The sequence below is a fragment of the Monodelphis domestica genome, chromosome 1 (genome assembly GCF_027887165.1).
Source record: "Monodelphis domestica isolate mMonDom1 chromosome 1, mMonDom1.pri, whole genome shotgun sequence".
NCBI lineage: Eukaryota > Metazoa > Chordata > Mammalia > Didelphimorphia > Didelphidae > Monodelphis > Monodelphis domestica.
Genome location: NC_077227.1, coordinates 191,896,192 through 191,914,082, shown reverse-complemented (window position 1 = coordinate 191,914,082; position 17,891 = coordinate 191,896,192). Strand labels below are relative to the sequence as shown.

Below are 17,891 nucleotides of genomic sequence, written 5' to 3'. Positions count from 1 at the left end.
GGTTGGGGAAGTGAGTGAAGCAGCTCTGGTTCTCTACCTTTTCCTTCTCCCGTCGCAAGACTAGCGAAAGTCGCCGTCGAATCATGTGGCTTGGGAGAGCGGGCTCTCACGGGGCAAATTGAAGCTTCTGCTCAACGTTTCAAGAATGGCAGTATCTCTTAGTATGACTCAGGGGGAAAGGAGAGACGGTGCTCTGGTACCCCCGAGGTCGTACTTTTTAGGAGCTGTTAGGGAAGTAGTATCTGGGCCAAGACCAGAGCAGTGGTGTCCGCAGAGCAAATCTGCTGGTTCTCACAGCACACTGTACCTTTTGCACACACACACACACACCGAGCACAGGGTACCTTTTACACACACGCCCACAGCCACCCACCATTTAAGATTCACGGAGCAAATTTTATCTAGTAATAGAGGGGCTTCTATGCTTTTTAAGTCATGGCTTCCCTTGCCAGGTTGCTGCAGCCTAGGGATTCCTTCACAGAATGATCTTTACAAGTGTAAGCCTCAAAATTTCTCAGACTTATGAATGTTAGGGGTTTCCCCCATCGGAGAATCTTCTACTTAAAAAAAAAAAATTCCCTAGCAGATAGTGAGAATTCTACTTGAATGTGAGGGCTCCTTGCCTTGGGAATATCCCTACTCCACCCTACTTAGGACTGCTTTAGGACAGAGAGCTCCCTGAGAACAATGAAAAGTACTTTGATCCATGCTTATGGAAGGGACAGGAAGTTCTTTGAGTCCTGACTGTTTTAGAATTGATACAATAGGATACTAAGTACCTATAAAGGTGGGGCAACTTGTAAACTACTTAAAAAGGGTGATAACTTATTCAGAGTTTTTTTCCTAATGAAATGTGTCAACACAGCAGCATTTTTTTCCTGACTTACTAAAGAGATTAAAACTACTCAGCTGTGAATTCAAAATGGGTGGTCCTTTAGAAACATCTACAGTGATTGGTAGATGTAAGGACTTAGGGGAGGTGACAGAGAAGATTTTGCCCTTAAAAATAAGAGCTCAGGGAAGAGCTGGGAAGTCATTCTGAAACATTCAGATTGGAGAGACTCATTCTGAGGAGACTGATTATGAAACATTCAGATGGAGGAGGGAGCTGGTGAAAGCAGCTGAGATGCTGCTGGCTTGGTGTCACTAAAATCTTTGTTTAGTTAGACCTTGTGGTGAGTGTTAAAAAAACTGATTTTCTTAAGGCTCAGGTCTAGGCCATATTGGCTTGAGGCCCTTCATTATTTATTCCTTTCTTACTCTCTCTCTCTTTCTTTGATTACTCATTGTATTGTTAATTAAAATCTCTATAAAACCCAATTGACTTGGGTACTTGAATAATTGGGAATATTTCCCTGGCGACCACCTTATATTTGATTTTAAACCCAAGACACTGTAGTGAAACATATTTCTGCGGTCAAATTTACTCACCCTCTCTTATATCTATCACAATTTATATCTTCCACTATTTTAATCACTACAGTTTAAGACCTCAACCATTTTAAATCTCACACAAGTACATAAAATACAATATATTGTATATACAGGATTATAGAGAAAACTTATTTGCTTTGAAATAATGGTCATCAAAGTGTTTAAATATTTTTTGTTTAAAGCAAGTTCAGGGCCTACCTTTTTCTCTTTTTCTAGCCTTCTTATACCTTACCCAAATTACTCAGAACAGTGCCCCTGACCTGTTGGTTCGAGATGCACCATCTAGTATTTTCACCCGCAAAGATGCTTAAAATGCTCTACTACCCAATCTCTGGCTCCTTTCAATAGCCAAATAAAATACGGCCTTCTGCAAGAAGCCTCCCCATCCCCATCCCCATCCCCCTTAATCCTAGTGCCTTTCCTCTTCTGATTAATCATCTCCAATTTATCATATATATATCTTGATTGTATTATGGTTGTCCCTCCTCCCCTCCCCCATTAATCTGAGCTTGAGAACCTTTCCTTGTATCTCCAGTACTTAGGGATCTTAACAGAGCAAGAGCTTAATAAGTACTTATTATAAATGGCAGTTAGATGGTTCAGTGGATAGAGCTCCTGGGCCTGGAGTCCAGAAGACCTGGATTTGAATGCAACACCAGACTTTTACTGGCTGTGTGTTCTTGGGATAGTTGTTTAACTTCTGTTTTGCTTGAATTTCCTCAACTATAAAATGGGGGCTATTGTAATACTTGCTTCTCAGACTTATGAGAATCAAATGAGGTAATATTTGTAAAAGCATCTAGCAATCTGAATACCCTCAGGTTGTGAACGCCTGCTATACTAGAACAGGCCTCTTCTTGAGGTTGGGCTCTCCTTTGTTGAGGGCCTGTTTGGAGTTGGTGCCAAAAAAAAGAAAGCCAGGCATCACAGGACATATCTATAGAGCTGGGAGAAAGCTTGAAGGTTATCTAACAGTCTCACCCTCTCCTTTTAGAAATGAGAATTAAGATCCAGAGAAGTTCAGCTGGAAGAAGTAGTAGGTAGGATTGAGTTGTCAGGGAAAAGACTATTTCTTCCTATACTTGACTCCAACTCCAACAGAAACAAATTCACATTAGAAATTCAGGTCACCATTATTACTGTTTGAAAACGGAGATATCCACTTGGCCAAAGATGACTTTGAAAGGCAATTAGGGAAAGCCTTTGGAAGAAAAAGACGTCCCCCATCTTGTAAAGGGTAGAAAGTTTGAATACATTAACTACATTCTGAAAAGACCAACATGCCAATGAATGTGCTAGGGGACCACAAAACCAAACTCTTATACATAAGATTCTAAAGAGTTTGGGTGGTGAATATGATCAAACTGAAACTTATCACCCTAAAGCTACAAGAAAAGAAGTGGCTTTAGAACCAGGAAGTACTAGCTTCTAGCAGAAGTAAATCTATGCTTTCTTGTCTGGAAGAGGCTAGGCATAGAGCTCTGAAGCTTCTACTTATCACAAGGTAGAGGTCATTACCCTAGCCCAAAGACCTTTATAGCACCATATTGGTTGTCATTGCTGATCCTTTATTTTCAAAAAGGATCAATAACATCACGGGGTGATATCTTGACTTTGAGTGAATTTAAATTTAAGTGATATAGTTATGCAAAATCAGCCTTACTATCTCTTCCAAAGTCATCCAAGTCCAGTGGCAAAGCAAAAGTCAGGAGAACCAATGATGACCCAGGATGTAGTACATGACCTTGGCATCTTCAATGTCTGACCAAGTCCTAGGTACTCCATAATGCCTACTTAGTTATCTTCATGGCTATTGGAACAAACTGTGCCCACTCTCGGTATATTTGTGAGAGACTAGACTCTCAATAGATTCTGGGTATATTTGTGGGGAAGTGTGGGAAGTGTATCTTCCCCAGGTATTGGGGAAGATATTGGTAACTGGTATTCTTATCATGTGATTTGAACCTTTAGTCTACTGTGGAGGGAAAGAAAAGGGAATAAGCATTTATATGTGTCAGGCACTGTAATAAGGGTTTTGCAAACTTGAGTCCAGATTTAAACTGAGATCTTCCCCAACTATAGGCCCAGAGCTGTATCCCCTGTACTACCTTGCTGCCTACTAGTTGACTGTTATGGGGAAGTACAACCATGGGGGCCTCAAGAGCTAGTATTTAGGACAATCATCCATGAGTTACCTCTAGAGCCCTGGGAATTGTAACTACTACACCTGGAGTCCAACCAGTCAATGAAGCTGTAAGGAATTAAATTTTAAGTGTTTGACTAAATGTGTATATTCTAAAATAATCTTGTGGTCACCGATTTAAAATATTGCTCAAATTCAAAATGACTTTTAATAGCTTTTATTTACAAAAGAGTGAAAGTAGAGAAATACAGGAGGAAAAAAGGTAGATAAGATGTCTAGCCTATCACACTAAATATTGCTCCAGTGCTCAGTTCAACCAGCCTCCTCCAAAAGAGGAAGGCCTCTCCGGAACTAATCTCTCTCCAGGAAGTCAGGAAAGGAAAGACCAGCTACTCACTCACCCAATTAACAGTCCAAGAGCCAAGATCCAAGTAGAAGGTGAGTGTAAGTCCAAAGTCATCTTCTAGAGGCAGGTTACCAGCCAAAGCTCCAAGCCCAAGATCCAAGCCCAAGTCTCCAGTGAAGCTCTTCTGAAGACAACCTCCTGAAAACTATCTCTAGAAGTCTGCCCCCAGCTGGAAGAAGTTCATGACTTTTATAGTGACTTCTTGTCTCTTCCCCTCTTCACGGGGGCCAATCACAAATTCCAAAATGCCTAGCACTGCCCAGGGGTACAGTGTCTGTGGGATTCACACCTCTCATCCTCTGAAGGTTTAAACTCTTATCAAAACGATTCACAAGTTCCTGACTGATTTGAGTTTCTGAGGGTGTGAACTCTTTAAGTGACTTGTGAATTCTCTTACTTGAGGGCTAACAAAGTGTTTTCAGTTTTTGGTTGATTAAATTAAAAGTTGTTGATTGACAGACAAAGAGTTTGATTCACACTTGATAGAGCTGTGAGTTAAGCAAGTGAAATCCAAGGAGCTTCAAATCTAAATGCTTAAAATAGGTACAGAGTATATGTAAGAGGAACAGCTGTGGCACAAAAGATGCTACAAATAATTGATGCAAATGGACATAAGTTCATTAGAGAAGTACAGAAAACTGTGGCATATTTATTTATAGGAGGTAGCACCAGTGGCATCTGTGAGACAGAGAAGACTAGGCTTTATGAAGACACCAAGAAGAGATTGTCCTTAAGCTTTCTATCTTCCCCACATCCTAGTATACTACTTACTGGATACTTAATAAATGTGTATTTAATGGAATGGAATGAAATTACTTCCATAGTATGGGAAAAAAAGCATTTATTCCATGCAGACTAGACAACTTTCTCCCCCAAAATCAATGAAACCATCTTCAAAACTTAATTCTTAAAAGTGGTTTAAGGCTCAAACTGCTAATAAAACTTAGTAGTTCTATAAGAGCAAACATGAGCTGCTCAGCCTTGATGTATTCTGACTGGGTACAGCATTATAGCAAAAAAAAGTAAGGAAAAATTTCCCCTAAATGAATCAATACTGTATTCTTACTGAATATATTTCTAAGCTATTGTTAAATAAATTGTTATTGTTGTTAAATGTTAATTGGTCTCATGTTCCAGTTGCAAACTTGACCCATTGGACTAGCCTGAGTCAGGCTTGTCCCAGTATTAATGGAATAGAAGTTTATAAAAATGTTAAACTGATGATATCAGAAAATAGTCAAAGAATATGAACAGGAAGTTTTCAAATGAAGAAGTCAAAGCTATCTCATGTCACATGAAAAAATGCACCAAATCACTATTGATTAGAGGAATACAAATTAAAACTGCTTCACATCTATCAGACTGGACAATATGACCAAAAATGAAAATAAATGTTGGAGGGGAGGTAGAAAAATTGAGACACTAAAGCATTGTTGATGAAGTTGTATGACATGGCAGCCAAAAAAATGAATGCAAATTTAGACTGAATCAATACAACCATGCTATTCAGAACAAAGATGGGAATATTCTTGTTATATTTTATTTGTACCTAGATTATTGTGCACAATTCTAGGTGCCTTCTTTTAGAAAGGATGGAATATGACAAGATATGTATAATCAAAATGGTAGAGGGGTCCAAGCAATGTCAATGAAGGAAATAGGGAGATTTCACTTAAATAAAGGGTTGCTGTCATCTTGTGGAAGGATGAGATGTGTTCTATTCAGCCGTAGAGGGAAGAATTAGCAGAAACAAATGGTAATTGCAGAGGCAGATATCAACAGAATTTGAGCTGTCCAAAAGGAGAATTGAAAGCCTTTAGAGGTAATGAGTTCCTGTTCATTGGGGGTCTTCAAAAAAAACTACATACCCACTTATTAAGAATATCATAAAGAGTAGGAGTTGGACTAGATGACTTTTGAGATCCCTTTGAACTCTCAGATTTTATTGCTCATGGTATAAGTGAGGACCTTGTTTTGTTTTATTTGTTTTGGGGTTTAGCCTGTTATTTTATTAGTATTTGGAACTCGGAATATCCCTCTACTAAAGCAGACCTGCACCTGCTGGGCAGTTTTTCCTCTTAGAGAGTTTTCTTAGGGCACTGAAAATTTAAGTGATTTGCCCAGGATCACAAAGGTAGTATGTGTCAGAGGTAGCACTTGAATTCAGTTCTCCCCAACTCCTTATATAATCCATTAATAAAGAAAACAACATAATTTAACAAAACAAGCTCTGAAATGGATAGTAGAACTGGATTCTAATCTCAGATCTGTTACAATCATGAAAACTCAATAATTCATCTACATAGAGGTGTAGCACTTATAGATTTTGGACTTACTCTTCCAGCCTACATATGCCCAAGGAGGTTAGTTCTGCAAGATGGCAGCTGACTACACCCCTCTCAAGATTTAAGGGGTAACTCTAAGGGGTTGGATTGTCTTTCTAATGCCATCTATTCTGTTGTGTTCTCCCAGTAGTAGTTGTCAGTTATAGCTAATTTTTTCCCTACATAGGACTGACTAACCCAGCAATTAATGCCCCAATATAATTTAATCAATAACATCAATTGGCTTTTTTCAAAGGAATGTTTACTGAAATGTAGACATACAAAGAACACACACACACACACTGAACTAGGAGCACACATCCTCTTTTATCAACTTGGCCTCTGTGGAGGATGGGCTCATGTTTAAAGAGATACAAGAAAGCATTTGCCCCAACAAGTTTACTTCAGAATATTGCATAGCTTCTGGATGAATTGCTCCCTTGCTCTAAGACATAACTTTTTGGCTGCTGTTAATCTACTGCTGGGCTGAATCCCACAGTTGGTCCTTGGGGCTATACTTCCCATTCGATTCAGCTGCTGGATGATTCTGATATGGTCTTGAGCTCCTCATGTTCTTTTGACCTTTCAAAGCTAAGGTCACAGTCTAGTTTACTTCATCATCAACACTCATTCTGCCTAACCACAGGAAAAAACAAACAAACAGAGGCAAAGAACAGAGGCATCATGTATTTGAGGCCATCTGTAAGCCTAGGTAGGAAGGTTAGGCTTCTATACCACCACCCCACCACCCCACGCCACATACACAACTGTAGGCTTGTATCAGTTATTGCCTTGGTCACCATCAGGAAAATAAAACTTGAACTGGCTGGTTAGTGCTTTTTGTATCCAGGCTTATCCATGAGTTGTGGCTCAACAGTCAAGCAAAAGGTCTTTTTTTTTACCATGTAATAAAAAAGGAAATCATCACAAAATACCTAAATATAGTCATAAAATATCCCTCCATGTTCTGGAGAGCCAAAGCCCTCTGGAAATTCCATGTCATCATGAACTTCTAGAAGCAGGGTCACAGAACCCCAACATGGGTATTCAACATATAGTACCCCACGGATACTCAAAGAATGGAGATCTCTTTTTCCAATCCTCCCACTATACTTGTATTTACTTCTACCTCGGGAGAAAATATATACTTAAAAACTATGACAAGGAGACAAATGTTTTCCACTCTTCTGATCATCAGTATCAGGAAAGGCAGAAAATGACAAGGCCAAAGGGTCAACAGGGAGGTTTGCCATCCTCATTTCTGCTCTTGGTCTTAAGTCCTGGGATCTCTAGTGAGCATTTTCTAATTTGACCCAGACATAGCATGCTGCTTTCTCACCATCTTCATGTCATGCTAACTGCATGTGTGTGCACACACACATCCATATTCTTTGTTTACCACTTGCCTTAACTCCAGCTTTTCACCTTTGGTTCTGTGTACAGTAATCAAATCAATACAATCATTCTGGGGGAGGATATGCCATTGAGTTGGCTTTTGTCTCCACTCACCAACCCTGTGACTTCCCAGATTACTCCCCAGACTTCTCCCTAGCCACTACTCCTCTATATGTGTTGTCTTCTCATATAAAATGGAAGTTTTTTGAGAGCTGGGATTGTCTTGCTCTTTATATTTATATCCCCTATGTCTAGCACAGTGCCTGATACATACTAAGTACTTAATAAATGCTTTTTCATTCATTAATTAGGGATTTCCTCTAAATGGTAGTCTTCTAGATGTTCTTCTTTGTGCTTGAAATTGTGTTGGTTGCATCAAGAACCGGAATATTGCAAAGTCTCCTGGAAAAGATGATATCCATTTGAAAGTTTGGCAAAACCAAGCAAACAGGAAAAAAAAGTGAATGAAGGATGCTTATTGTCTAAATTATAAAATGCAGTTAGGTTAGTAACCAATAGGAGTTAACCATCAATGGATACACAACACAAAAGGAACAGGTTAAAACTGCAAAGTTTCCAAATTGTCTCCCTGAAACAAAGACCCATTTTTTTTATGCCAATATTCTACCAGTGTTATATGTTTGAGAGGCTTGGAACACTTACTCTCCAAAGAATTTAACATGAGTGTTACTTAGAGGACAATGGAGAAGCACATGATGGTTGTGAGTATATCCTAATACATTACAAATCAATCAGTAACTAAAAAGATGTTTTTGAAGAAATACATGGTTAAAAAAATGGGTTGGTAACATAATAGAAGCAAAGGACATCATGAGAAAGCCTGTGCTTTCAACTGGTATCATTTCAGTGTAAAAAAAAAATTGAGAAAGGTCCTTAGCAACTTCCATAAAAAATGGCACAGAATCAGTAAGCATGGATGGGTTGTAACCTGCCTAATTAGAGGGATCATCCAAATAGATGAGATTGCCGGTCCACTGGAGTATTGAGTATATTTAAAGTGTTCATTTGGCTACCATTCAAAACCTGAAAGTCATTTCTCAATATTATAACAGCTCAAATTTACACGTGGAAAAGCCTTTAAACAATTAGAGCTGGGTAGTAATAGAATGGGTTCTCTTAGTAGGTAATGAATTTCTCCTCCCTGGAGATCTTTAAACATAGATTAGATGATCCTTGTTGAGTATTTTGTAAAAGGGATTCAGGCTTCATGTATGGATTTAGACTTAAAGACCTTTAAGGATGTTTCCAACTCTTATATGATATAATCCTATATAAGATTTTTTTGGTTATGCTTTTCTTTTGAAAGTGAACAGTTAGGCCTATAATTTGGTCCATGTGGGAAAACTCCCTAGTGGAGTGTAGAAATTCCCTCCACTTGTAGATCAGCAACTCACCTGTAACTGACTTCTTAGAGAGTTATCTAGTGCAATAAGAAATCATCAGGCACTAGAACAAAGACAAAAAAATGAAACAGCCCTTGACTTTAAGGAGCATATGGGGGTTGGGTGATATAACAGTTAAATTAGGAGTTTTAGCAAATAAGAGAGCAGCTTTTAACAATTAATAATTTAGTTTAATTAAAATAGATAGTAAAAGAATATGATAAATATAGGAAAGAAGGTAGAGAAAGAAAATTTCCTAATGTCTATACTAGTTATCCTATAACTACCTATAATTATGTAAAAATTAAAATTAGATATCAGTAATAAAAATATATTTTAGGAGATTTATTATTGATCATTAGAAATAAAGGAATAGAGGATACAAAATAATTATTATGTGCCCATGGCTGATCAACCCATTTAAAATCCCTGTGCTTCACTAACCACCACCACCAAGCTTGATGTCATCATGACAAAGAGACCCAAGAGGAGAGCTCACTCACTAATATCCTCTGTCTACAAGAAGTATGTAACAACAGGAAATCAGTGGGCTCCCAGGAAATGTAGTTCTTTTTTTAGGGTAACAGATTTTCAATTATGCATTCTTCCCTGAGATCCGTGGAAGACTGTTCTCTCCAATGGATCTTGTAAACATAACCAACTTTGAAATTACAATAATTTGAGGATAAGAGGAAAAGAGAACAAAACCAATGAATGACAAAAAGCCAGTTAGGGGGAAGTCCCCATTTGCCTTAAGAGTACACATACAAAAAGAAATGCATTCAACCCCACACAGTTCAAATCACAACATCCCAAAGTTCACTCTGGATCTTCTGGTGCAGTGTGTCGTCTGTGGAGGCATCCTTGTGGTGCCTTCTCAAACAGTTCACTTTCTAAATTCAGAGCGGTAGTATGTTTCTTATCCTAAAAATATTCTCAAAAAGAATTTAAACTTTGCATTCTAAAATAATAATACATTCCCCCCTGAAGAGGGTGTTGAAAAACACAGGGATCACTTAGGGATACATGGCTGAGTTATGAGGTAAATGAATCAACTGACAAGAGAAATCAAAAACATTTTTAAAAATCCAAAGAAAAAATAATTTCTGGATGAAATATAGACTGTCAAAGCCTTATGTGCAAACATTTTAAAATGTAAAGGAAAATAAACCTATAACAGTTGATTGAATCAGAGTCCAATTAAAATGATTTACATACTTATGCACATACCCAATCAGTAGCCAGGATTATAGAAAGTTTGCCATATTATGAAAGACAGAATAGGGACTAAATTATAGGAGCCAAATTTGAGATACTTGGTAGAATGTGGGACAAGGAAGACATGTCTTTGACATATGTCAAAACAGCTGCAACCTCAAACCCCAAACAAGTTCCAATCCTCTTGTCTTGGCTCAAAATTTTGTCAATCCCACTGGGATTGGTTGTTCTCTTTGAATTTGTGCTCGATTGGCACTATGCAGTTTAGCTTTGTGCTTCTTTGGCACTATACAATGGTTCTTTTTGTATTCTCTTGTCCTGGAATCAGACAGAATCATTAATCAAAGTCCCATAATTTTTTAAACAATCAATGGCATCATTTTTATAAAGCTTTTTGGTTATGCATTGATATTAGGACAAATGTATTTTAAACTTGTATTGCTGCCAAATTGAGAAAGTTAAAGAAAAATCTCAATACTGTTGACATGTGTTTCAAATATAAAAAGAAGAGAAAAAAATGAAACTCATACTATATTGCACATCAAAGAAAATCACAAAAAGGTTTTAAAATTCAAAATATATAGCTTACAATCATTGACACACTGTGTCAGTTAAGAAAAGGTAGAATACAAAGGTCTCTCACCCCCCTAAATGAGATCCATTCCTTTTCAAATTTGGCCATAATCCACTGTTTACAAAGAAACAGTTTTTATAAAGAACAATAGTACAACATGTAATACACATTCAAGAAGTATCAGAATCCCCAAAGTTATAAGAGCCCATTTAATGGCAATAGCAAACAAACTCACTATCATTTGAATTCATATGAGTCTGCTATATGGCATTTTAAAAACCTATGAATTGTTGGATATTTTTTACAGATGTAGCATATCTTTCAACCTTTGCTGAGATATTGTTTTTTAAAAAATCTTATTACCGCCATCATTACAAAAATGTGGCAGAGAAAAACAAATCTCTGTACTGTTGATGTTGGGTCTAAAAATGTCACCAAGAATCTAGATAATTCTGGGGGAAGGGGAGAGTGAGCCAAAGAGTTGCAAATGAGAGATGCTCCCTCTTGGGAGCCATCCAGGGGTACCATGCCCTGGGATCAACTTCATAGCTCCTTTGGTATGAGACTGTTATGTCCTGTCCATTCACATTTTTTCAAATGCAGGAGGTGGGGATTATAATAGTGCTTCACTTCAGCTACTAAAATGGACTCTTTACCTCTTGTTACAAATAACTCAAAGACAGGCAAAATGATCAAAGTTGTTGAAAGAAAAAAAAATCTAAAAACCATGTCTAAAGACCCCATAAAATCAATTTAAGATATTTAGCTCATTAAATTTTCCAAAGGTTGTTATACAATTGTAACCAGTTTTGATGAAGTCCAATCATCCTCTATGTGACAATTTACAAAGCCAAAATGGAAGAAAAAGCTGGTTGTTTTTTTTCCCCCATTGGGATTATTCAATAGTATTTGTTCAGTATAGTTATAGGGGGATTGTTAGGGGTAAATTTTATGGTTGGACTGAATATATATTTTAGTTGGTCACCAGGGGTTTAAATTCTAAATCCCAATGAAATACTCAAGTCAGAATGGAAATTTATGGTGGTTTATTTACAATAGAAGGAAGAAATTAAGAATAAGAGAGAAGAAAAAAGGAAGGATAGATGCCCTGGCTTGGTCTGAACCCAGCAGGATTTCAGAGGCCTCAGCCAAGAGGTCTCTCCAGAGGCTGGTGGCTCCAGAAAAACCAAGGAAAGGGGAGTCAGCCTTATCATTCACCACATGATCATCTAAGCGAAGCAGTCTCAAGTCTCACACTTGAGCTCCTCCACAGTCAAGTTCCACCGCCCAGTCTCTCTCACAGGAAGAGATGCAAAATATAAAGGCAGTTATTTATGTCACTTCCTGTGTTTCACATGTACCAATAATGGCTTAAACTTGGCTTTGGACAGCCCAGGGGGTCAGTTAGTTGTTTCTCATTTGTCACTTGCTAGCACACATGGGTCATAGACCTTCCACCCCCACACTTAATCCTTAAGTGGGGGTGTATATATTCCTTGTTGCTAAAATTCTAAAGACTAAGCAGGGTGGAGTAAATCTAAAATTCACAAAAAGTAACAGAATATAACTAATAGTTAAAACACAGTAGATTAAACTGATTCAGTGTAACAGAATAGTATTGAATACATTAATATATGAACTTAAAACAACACAATTAAATCTTAAAGCAGACCATTAGCATAATACAATAAAGTACAGAGACTTTCATAAAACAATGGAGTCTGAAGAGGCTTAAAAATTTTCACCTCCAGTCTCTTTAAGGTTCCTTTCTCTATCTCTTCAGATTCCTTTTGTCAGAACTATGGTATTTCCCATAGCAAGGGAGAACATGGGTTCGAGGAATCTCAAACTGGATGAATCTCAGAGACTGGGCAGACCCAAGTGACAAAGGGTTGTAGGGAGATGAATTTCTCCCCTGAATCTCAGGCAAGGTAAGTGAAAAGATCAGTGCACTCATGAATGGTAGAAGCTGTTTGAAATAGGCAAGGTACTGCTCTTTCAAAGAGTATGCCATGCTTGTAATTTACTTCCTGTTTGGAAGAGTAACTTCCTTCTTTCCTTCCCCCCCAAGGTAAAATGCTAGTCTCCCCAGCCACTTGAAGAGGGAGTTAGGAGGCTAATCGTTGCCTAAGGAAAATACATCCCAGTTTCTACCAGTTGCCCAGAGAGCAGCTCCAAAAACTCCTAGCTTCTTGGGGGCAGCAATCAGCAGCCCAGCAGGATCAGCAACAGTGGTCAGGGTCTGGGTGGAGGCTGATTCAGGAGCAAGAGTAGGAGCAAGGCCAGAGATCAGGAGAAGGGTTGCCAGAGGTATCAGCAAGGAACTGAGGAACATTGGCTCAAGCAGAGTCCCCTGGCTAAAAACAGCCTGGAGATCGATCAGGCAAAAAGTAGGCAAAGAAAAGGGCGGCAGTTCCAAAGAGAGTTCAAAGTTCTTTAGAAATTTTCGAGTGTGGGTGGGTGAAAAGTCTTGGCAGGAGAAACGTGGCTTAAAAAATTTATCTAGGCTATCTTTAAAAAAATTGAGAAGTTCTCCAATTAGTGGTTGCCATCAATGTAAAAATTAAAATTAGATCTCAGTAATAAAAATATTCTATTTTAGGAGATTTATTAATGATCATTAGAAATAAAGGAATAAAGAGTATACAAAATAAATACCACATGCCCATGGCTGATCAACCCATCTAAAATCCCCACACTTGGCTTACCACTGCCACCAAGCTCGATGTCATCATGCCAAAGAGACCCAAGAGGACTTCCCACTGGCTAATATCCTCTGTCTATAGGAAGTACGTAATGACAGGAAGTCAGTGGGCTTCCAGGAAATGTAATTCTTTTTTTAGGGTAATGGATTTTCAATTTTACAATTACTACCTAAAACTTCCTGTAACTACCACTAATAACAACCACCCCTCAAAGTTCCAACCCAATCAGTGTTTAATCCAACCCCAATTAGATCTGTCAACAAAGACCAGCCACCTCCCAAAAAGTTCAAGAAAGAAAAAAAAAACAAACCTAATAGCCCAAACCAAAAGCCAAAAAGCCCTCTCAGTAAGCTCAGGCCCATCTTTATATTCCAGCAACTAAATGCCAACCACCACCAACAGCAACCAATCCCCAATACCAACTCAAGCCCAGCAGCCAACTTCCCCACAATTGCCAATCCTGTTAGCAACTGACAGGCTGATCAGCTGATGCTGGCACCTTTTTATACCCTTCTTCCTCACTTCCTATCTCTATGGTTCCTCCTTCCTGTCTCTCTGGTTTATCCTTCCTGTCACTGTGGGCTGGTTAATCCCTACACATCTCTATGGTAAGAGGACCTTCAGGTCCTCTGTTAAATTGAAAAAATTAAAGAATTCCTTTTTACAGTGGAGAGGTTGGAATTTTTGCATATCTTATAAAATACATACAAGGTAATTTGGGAGGATGGAGTAGCAAGCTAAAGGAATCAGGTATTTGAACTAAGCTTTTAGGGAAGAAAAACTAGAGATTCAGAGGCAGGGGTTATAAGTGGGTATATTCCAGGAAATCTGTGCAAAAGAAAGGAAAAGGCAGATGGAAGTGTTGTATGAGAGGAAAAGCAAGAGGCCCAGATTGGCTGGATCAGAGGGTACATGAAGAGAAGCCATGTATAATAAAAGATATCAAGGTACCTTGGAAATCAGTTTGTGAGGAGCTTTTAATGACAGAGGAGTTTATATTCAGTCCCATAGGGGAGCCACTGGAGTTTTTTGAGTAAGAAAGTGACATAGTAAGATATGTGAAGCAATTTGTTCATAATTTTACAGTTTTCTTTATAACAACTCCATGAATTAATGTAATACAAACATCATCCCTACCACTGCATACATAAGGAAACTGAAAGTGACTTGTCTCAATTCCAGGACTTTTGACACAAAATCCAGTTCTTTTTCCACTACTCCATACTACCTAGCCATTTTCATATGAATCATAGCATTTAGTTTTTTGTGTGATAATTAGCATATTTCTGTGGTTGCTCTGATCCTAGAATTCATGTAGATAAATTTTACTTAGTTTCCTTGGAAGCCTGAGAGCCAAAAATAAATAATAACAGTATAAGAGATCAGAACATCATACTAAGCCAGATAAAGCTCCCAAGAAAATTTTTGTGCTTCTGCTCAACCAGGAAAGTTAAAGGTAAAAGGTCCTTTAATTTCTAAATTGATACCTGACATTACTACTTCATTTCTTTTTCTCAGCTGTGAAAAGGTATATACTACAGAATGTATCAACTCACTCACAAAGATCCTATTGACAAGAACTCATCTTCCTCTTTCATTCCCTTGAGACTATTTATATCTTCCCGCAAATCTTCCTTAAAGGAAGTATCCAACATACTGAAAGTCTTCTTCAAGCTATATCTTGAAATCTCTCAAGGGTATCAGGGTGAGTAATGGCATTGGGAAAAATACCACCACCCAAAAAGTAAAAGATATAGCTCATATTTGGGGGCAGCAATATAAGGGACATTTATATATAGAAGTACAATGGGTTACAGAACTGCTTGGATGAAAAAATGAACTCTTTTCCATGAATATGGAAGAGGAATGAAAATTTTTTCTCTGCTCCTTGTCACCAACACTTTTGACTCCTAGGTATTTGTAGAGACCTGTTATCTCATTCCCAGAGGGATATACACAAAGGAGTTACACTTAGTTTGAAGCCGCAGATTTACATGGATTACACAGCTTTCATAGGGAATACTCTTTTTTTTTTTTAACCCTTACCTTCTGTCTTAGTATCAGTTCTAAGACAGAAGAGTGACTAGGCAATTGGGGTTGACTTACCTAGGGTGACACAGCTTGGAAATGTGAGGCCAAATTTGAAGCCAGGTCCTCCTCATTCCAGGCTTGGTGTGCTATCGAGTTGCTCCTGTGAATACTCACTTAAATACATTCTTTTCACTATACTTTCAGAACTCCCTAGTTCTGTTGTGCTGGTAGGTACTTTTCAAAAGGCTTTCCTTCTTCTTTAGTAATATGTTGTGTAAGTATACATAGGACAACTCTGAACACGTTCCTCCTTAATTCCTCTGAAAGTTTCTTGATGATAGGTAGAAAATGCCCCTCCCCAGATAAAATTATATGGTCATGGTCACACAACAAATAGGTAGCAGTTATTACTAGTCTTTAATGACAAGAGTCTCTTTGGTAGTGTATACCTTGACTTTTGAAAAAACAGCAATATTAACCAACAAAGTAAACACCCAAAGGACAAAAAGGCCATGAAGGATACTACTGAAATTAACTGTCAATCAGTCAATAAATGCATTAAGCACCTACTATGTGTAAGTACTAAAGATACAAAGAAGCACTATAGTACATTTATTAAGTAGTTCATTTTTGCCAGACAGGTACGAAATGCTGGATTTAGAAAAATGTGATCCCTACTCTAAGAATCACGTGGCTATTTGGAACTCCCTCCTGCTTGGATGCCAGAGGACTTATTTTACAACATCTTAGATTCTGGGTTTTTATGAGCTAAGATTTTTTTTTGTTTGATTTTAGTTTTCTGTTTCTCATTATTTGCCTTCAAAGATGAAAGTTGTTCTCAGATTAGAGTTCAGTTGGCCTGAAATGAACCAGTAAATAGGCTTAAAAGGGAGGGGTAACTAGCTAGCCAGAAAAGGGTGTAACAGAAATATAAACCCTTTGGCAAAGGCAACATTTAAACCTTAGGAGGAAGGTTTCCACACAGAGAAAGGCCTACTAGACAAACGCCTTTATCTTGTTGGACCTGTCCTTTAAGTTCAGAATGGTGCAAACCAGCACTGTCTTAGAGCAGTGAAATAAAAGCACTTATGGAAGCAAGAACAGCATGTCAAAACTGGAAGAATTAGAAATGGTCTGGTCTGACATCCTTATATTAAAAAAGACAATTGTGAGACCTAAAAAAGTCAGGTGACTCATCCAAAGTCCCACGCTTGGTTAATGGTAGAACTGGAACTAAAATCCAGTGTTCACTTATTAGCATAATGCCTGGCACAGAACAGCTTAATAAATGCTTTTTTGACTAGAAATCAGAAATACTTATATTAAATGAATATTTGGTGCATTGATTCTGCCATTGAAATAAAGGTGCCATTACAGGGCAAATGTATTCTAGAGAGAGATTACTTATTTAGTGTAGAGGCAACACTTAATATTCTAAGCTCCTTGAGAGCTGGGATCCTCTAAAAAAAATCTTTATGCCCTTAGCATCTGGCACAATGTAATGAACATAGAAAAAGAGTATTAAACTTGAGAGTCAAGAGAATGAGGGTCATAGCATTATAGAGAGAGCTAGAGCTGAATGGGACCGTATAGGAATATCTAGTCCAATACCCTTGTTTCAGTAGAGAAGGTAACTGAGGTAACTTTATTTATTTTGTTAACTGAGGTAACTTTAAAATAGATTGTTACTTGTCTAAGAGCATAGCAAAGGAAGGTAAGAAAGCCATGATTTGAACATACATCGTTGAGCTTCAATGCCTGGGTTTTTTTGTTTTTGTTTTATCACTGGGCCAGACTTTCTCAAAAGTTGCCAGACTCTTATTAGTACTGTGACTCTTTACACAACATTCAGTCTGGATCACTGCTTCCTTATTTATAAAATGGAGATAATATAAGCACCTTCAACCTCATGAGAACCATAAATTCTTAATAAAGAAGAAAAAAGAGTAGTAGTCAACTTTTAGATAGCTCATTCTTCAATGCCTGTGTTCAAAAGCTTTTCCAAAATGAAACAAATGCCTTTCATATACCTTGTTAATAAAGAAACAAGAATTCTGACTCTTAGAATATTTTGGCCCAGGAATATTTAAGGACAGCACCGATGGCAGCTGAGCATTCAGTGCGTAAATAAAGCCTATGTCTGATTTCTTCCAAATTCTTTTAGAGCATAGCTCACAGTGTGGCACAATTCTTTGCAAAAGGCAAGGGGGGTGGGGGGGGGGGGGAGCCAGTCTCTTAGTTAGACTCAGGTAGCAAAA

At 38.0% G+C, this 17,891-nt stretch overlaps 1 long non-coding RNA gene across 1 annotated transcript in view; it reads left to right on the top strand.

Annotated features, from left to right (window-relative positions):
• Positions 1-38: 38 nt before the first annotated feature.
• Positions 39-17,891, top strand: part of LOC130456270 (uncharacterized) — a 28,680-nt gene continuing 10,827 nt past the window's right edge. The window contains exons 1-2 of the long non-coding RNA XR_008914884.1: positions 39-12,828; positions 15,121-15,307. This is a non-coding gene — a long non-coding RNA (uncharacterized LOC130456270). The remainder of the gene's footprint in view (positions 12,829-15,120; positions 15,308-17,891) is intronic.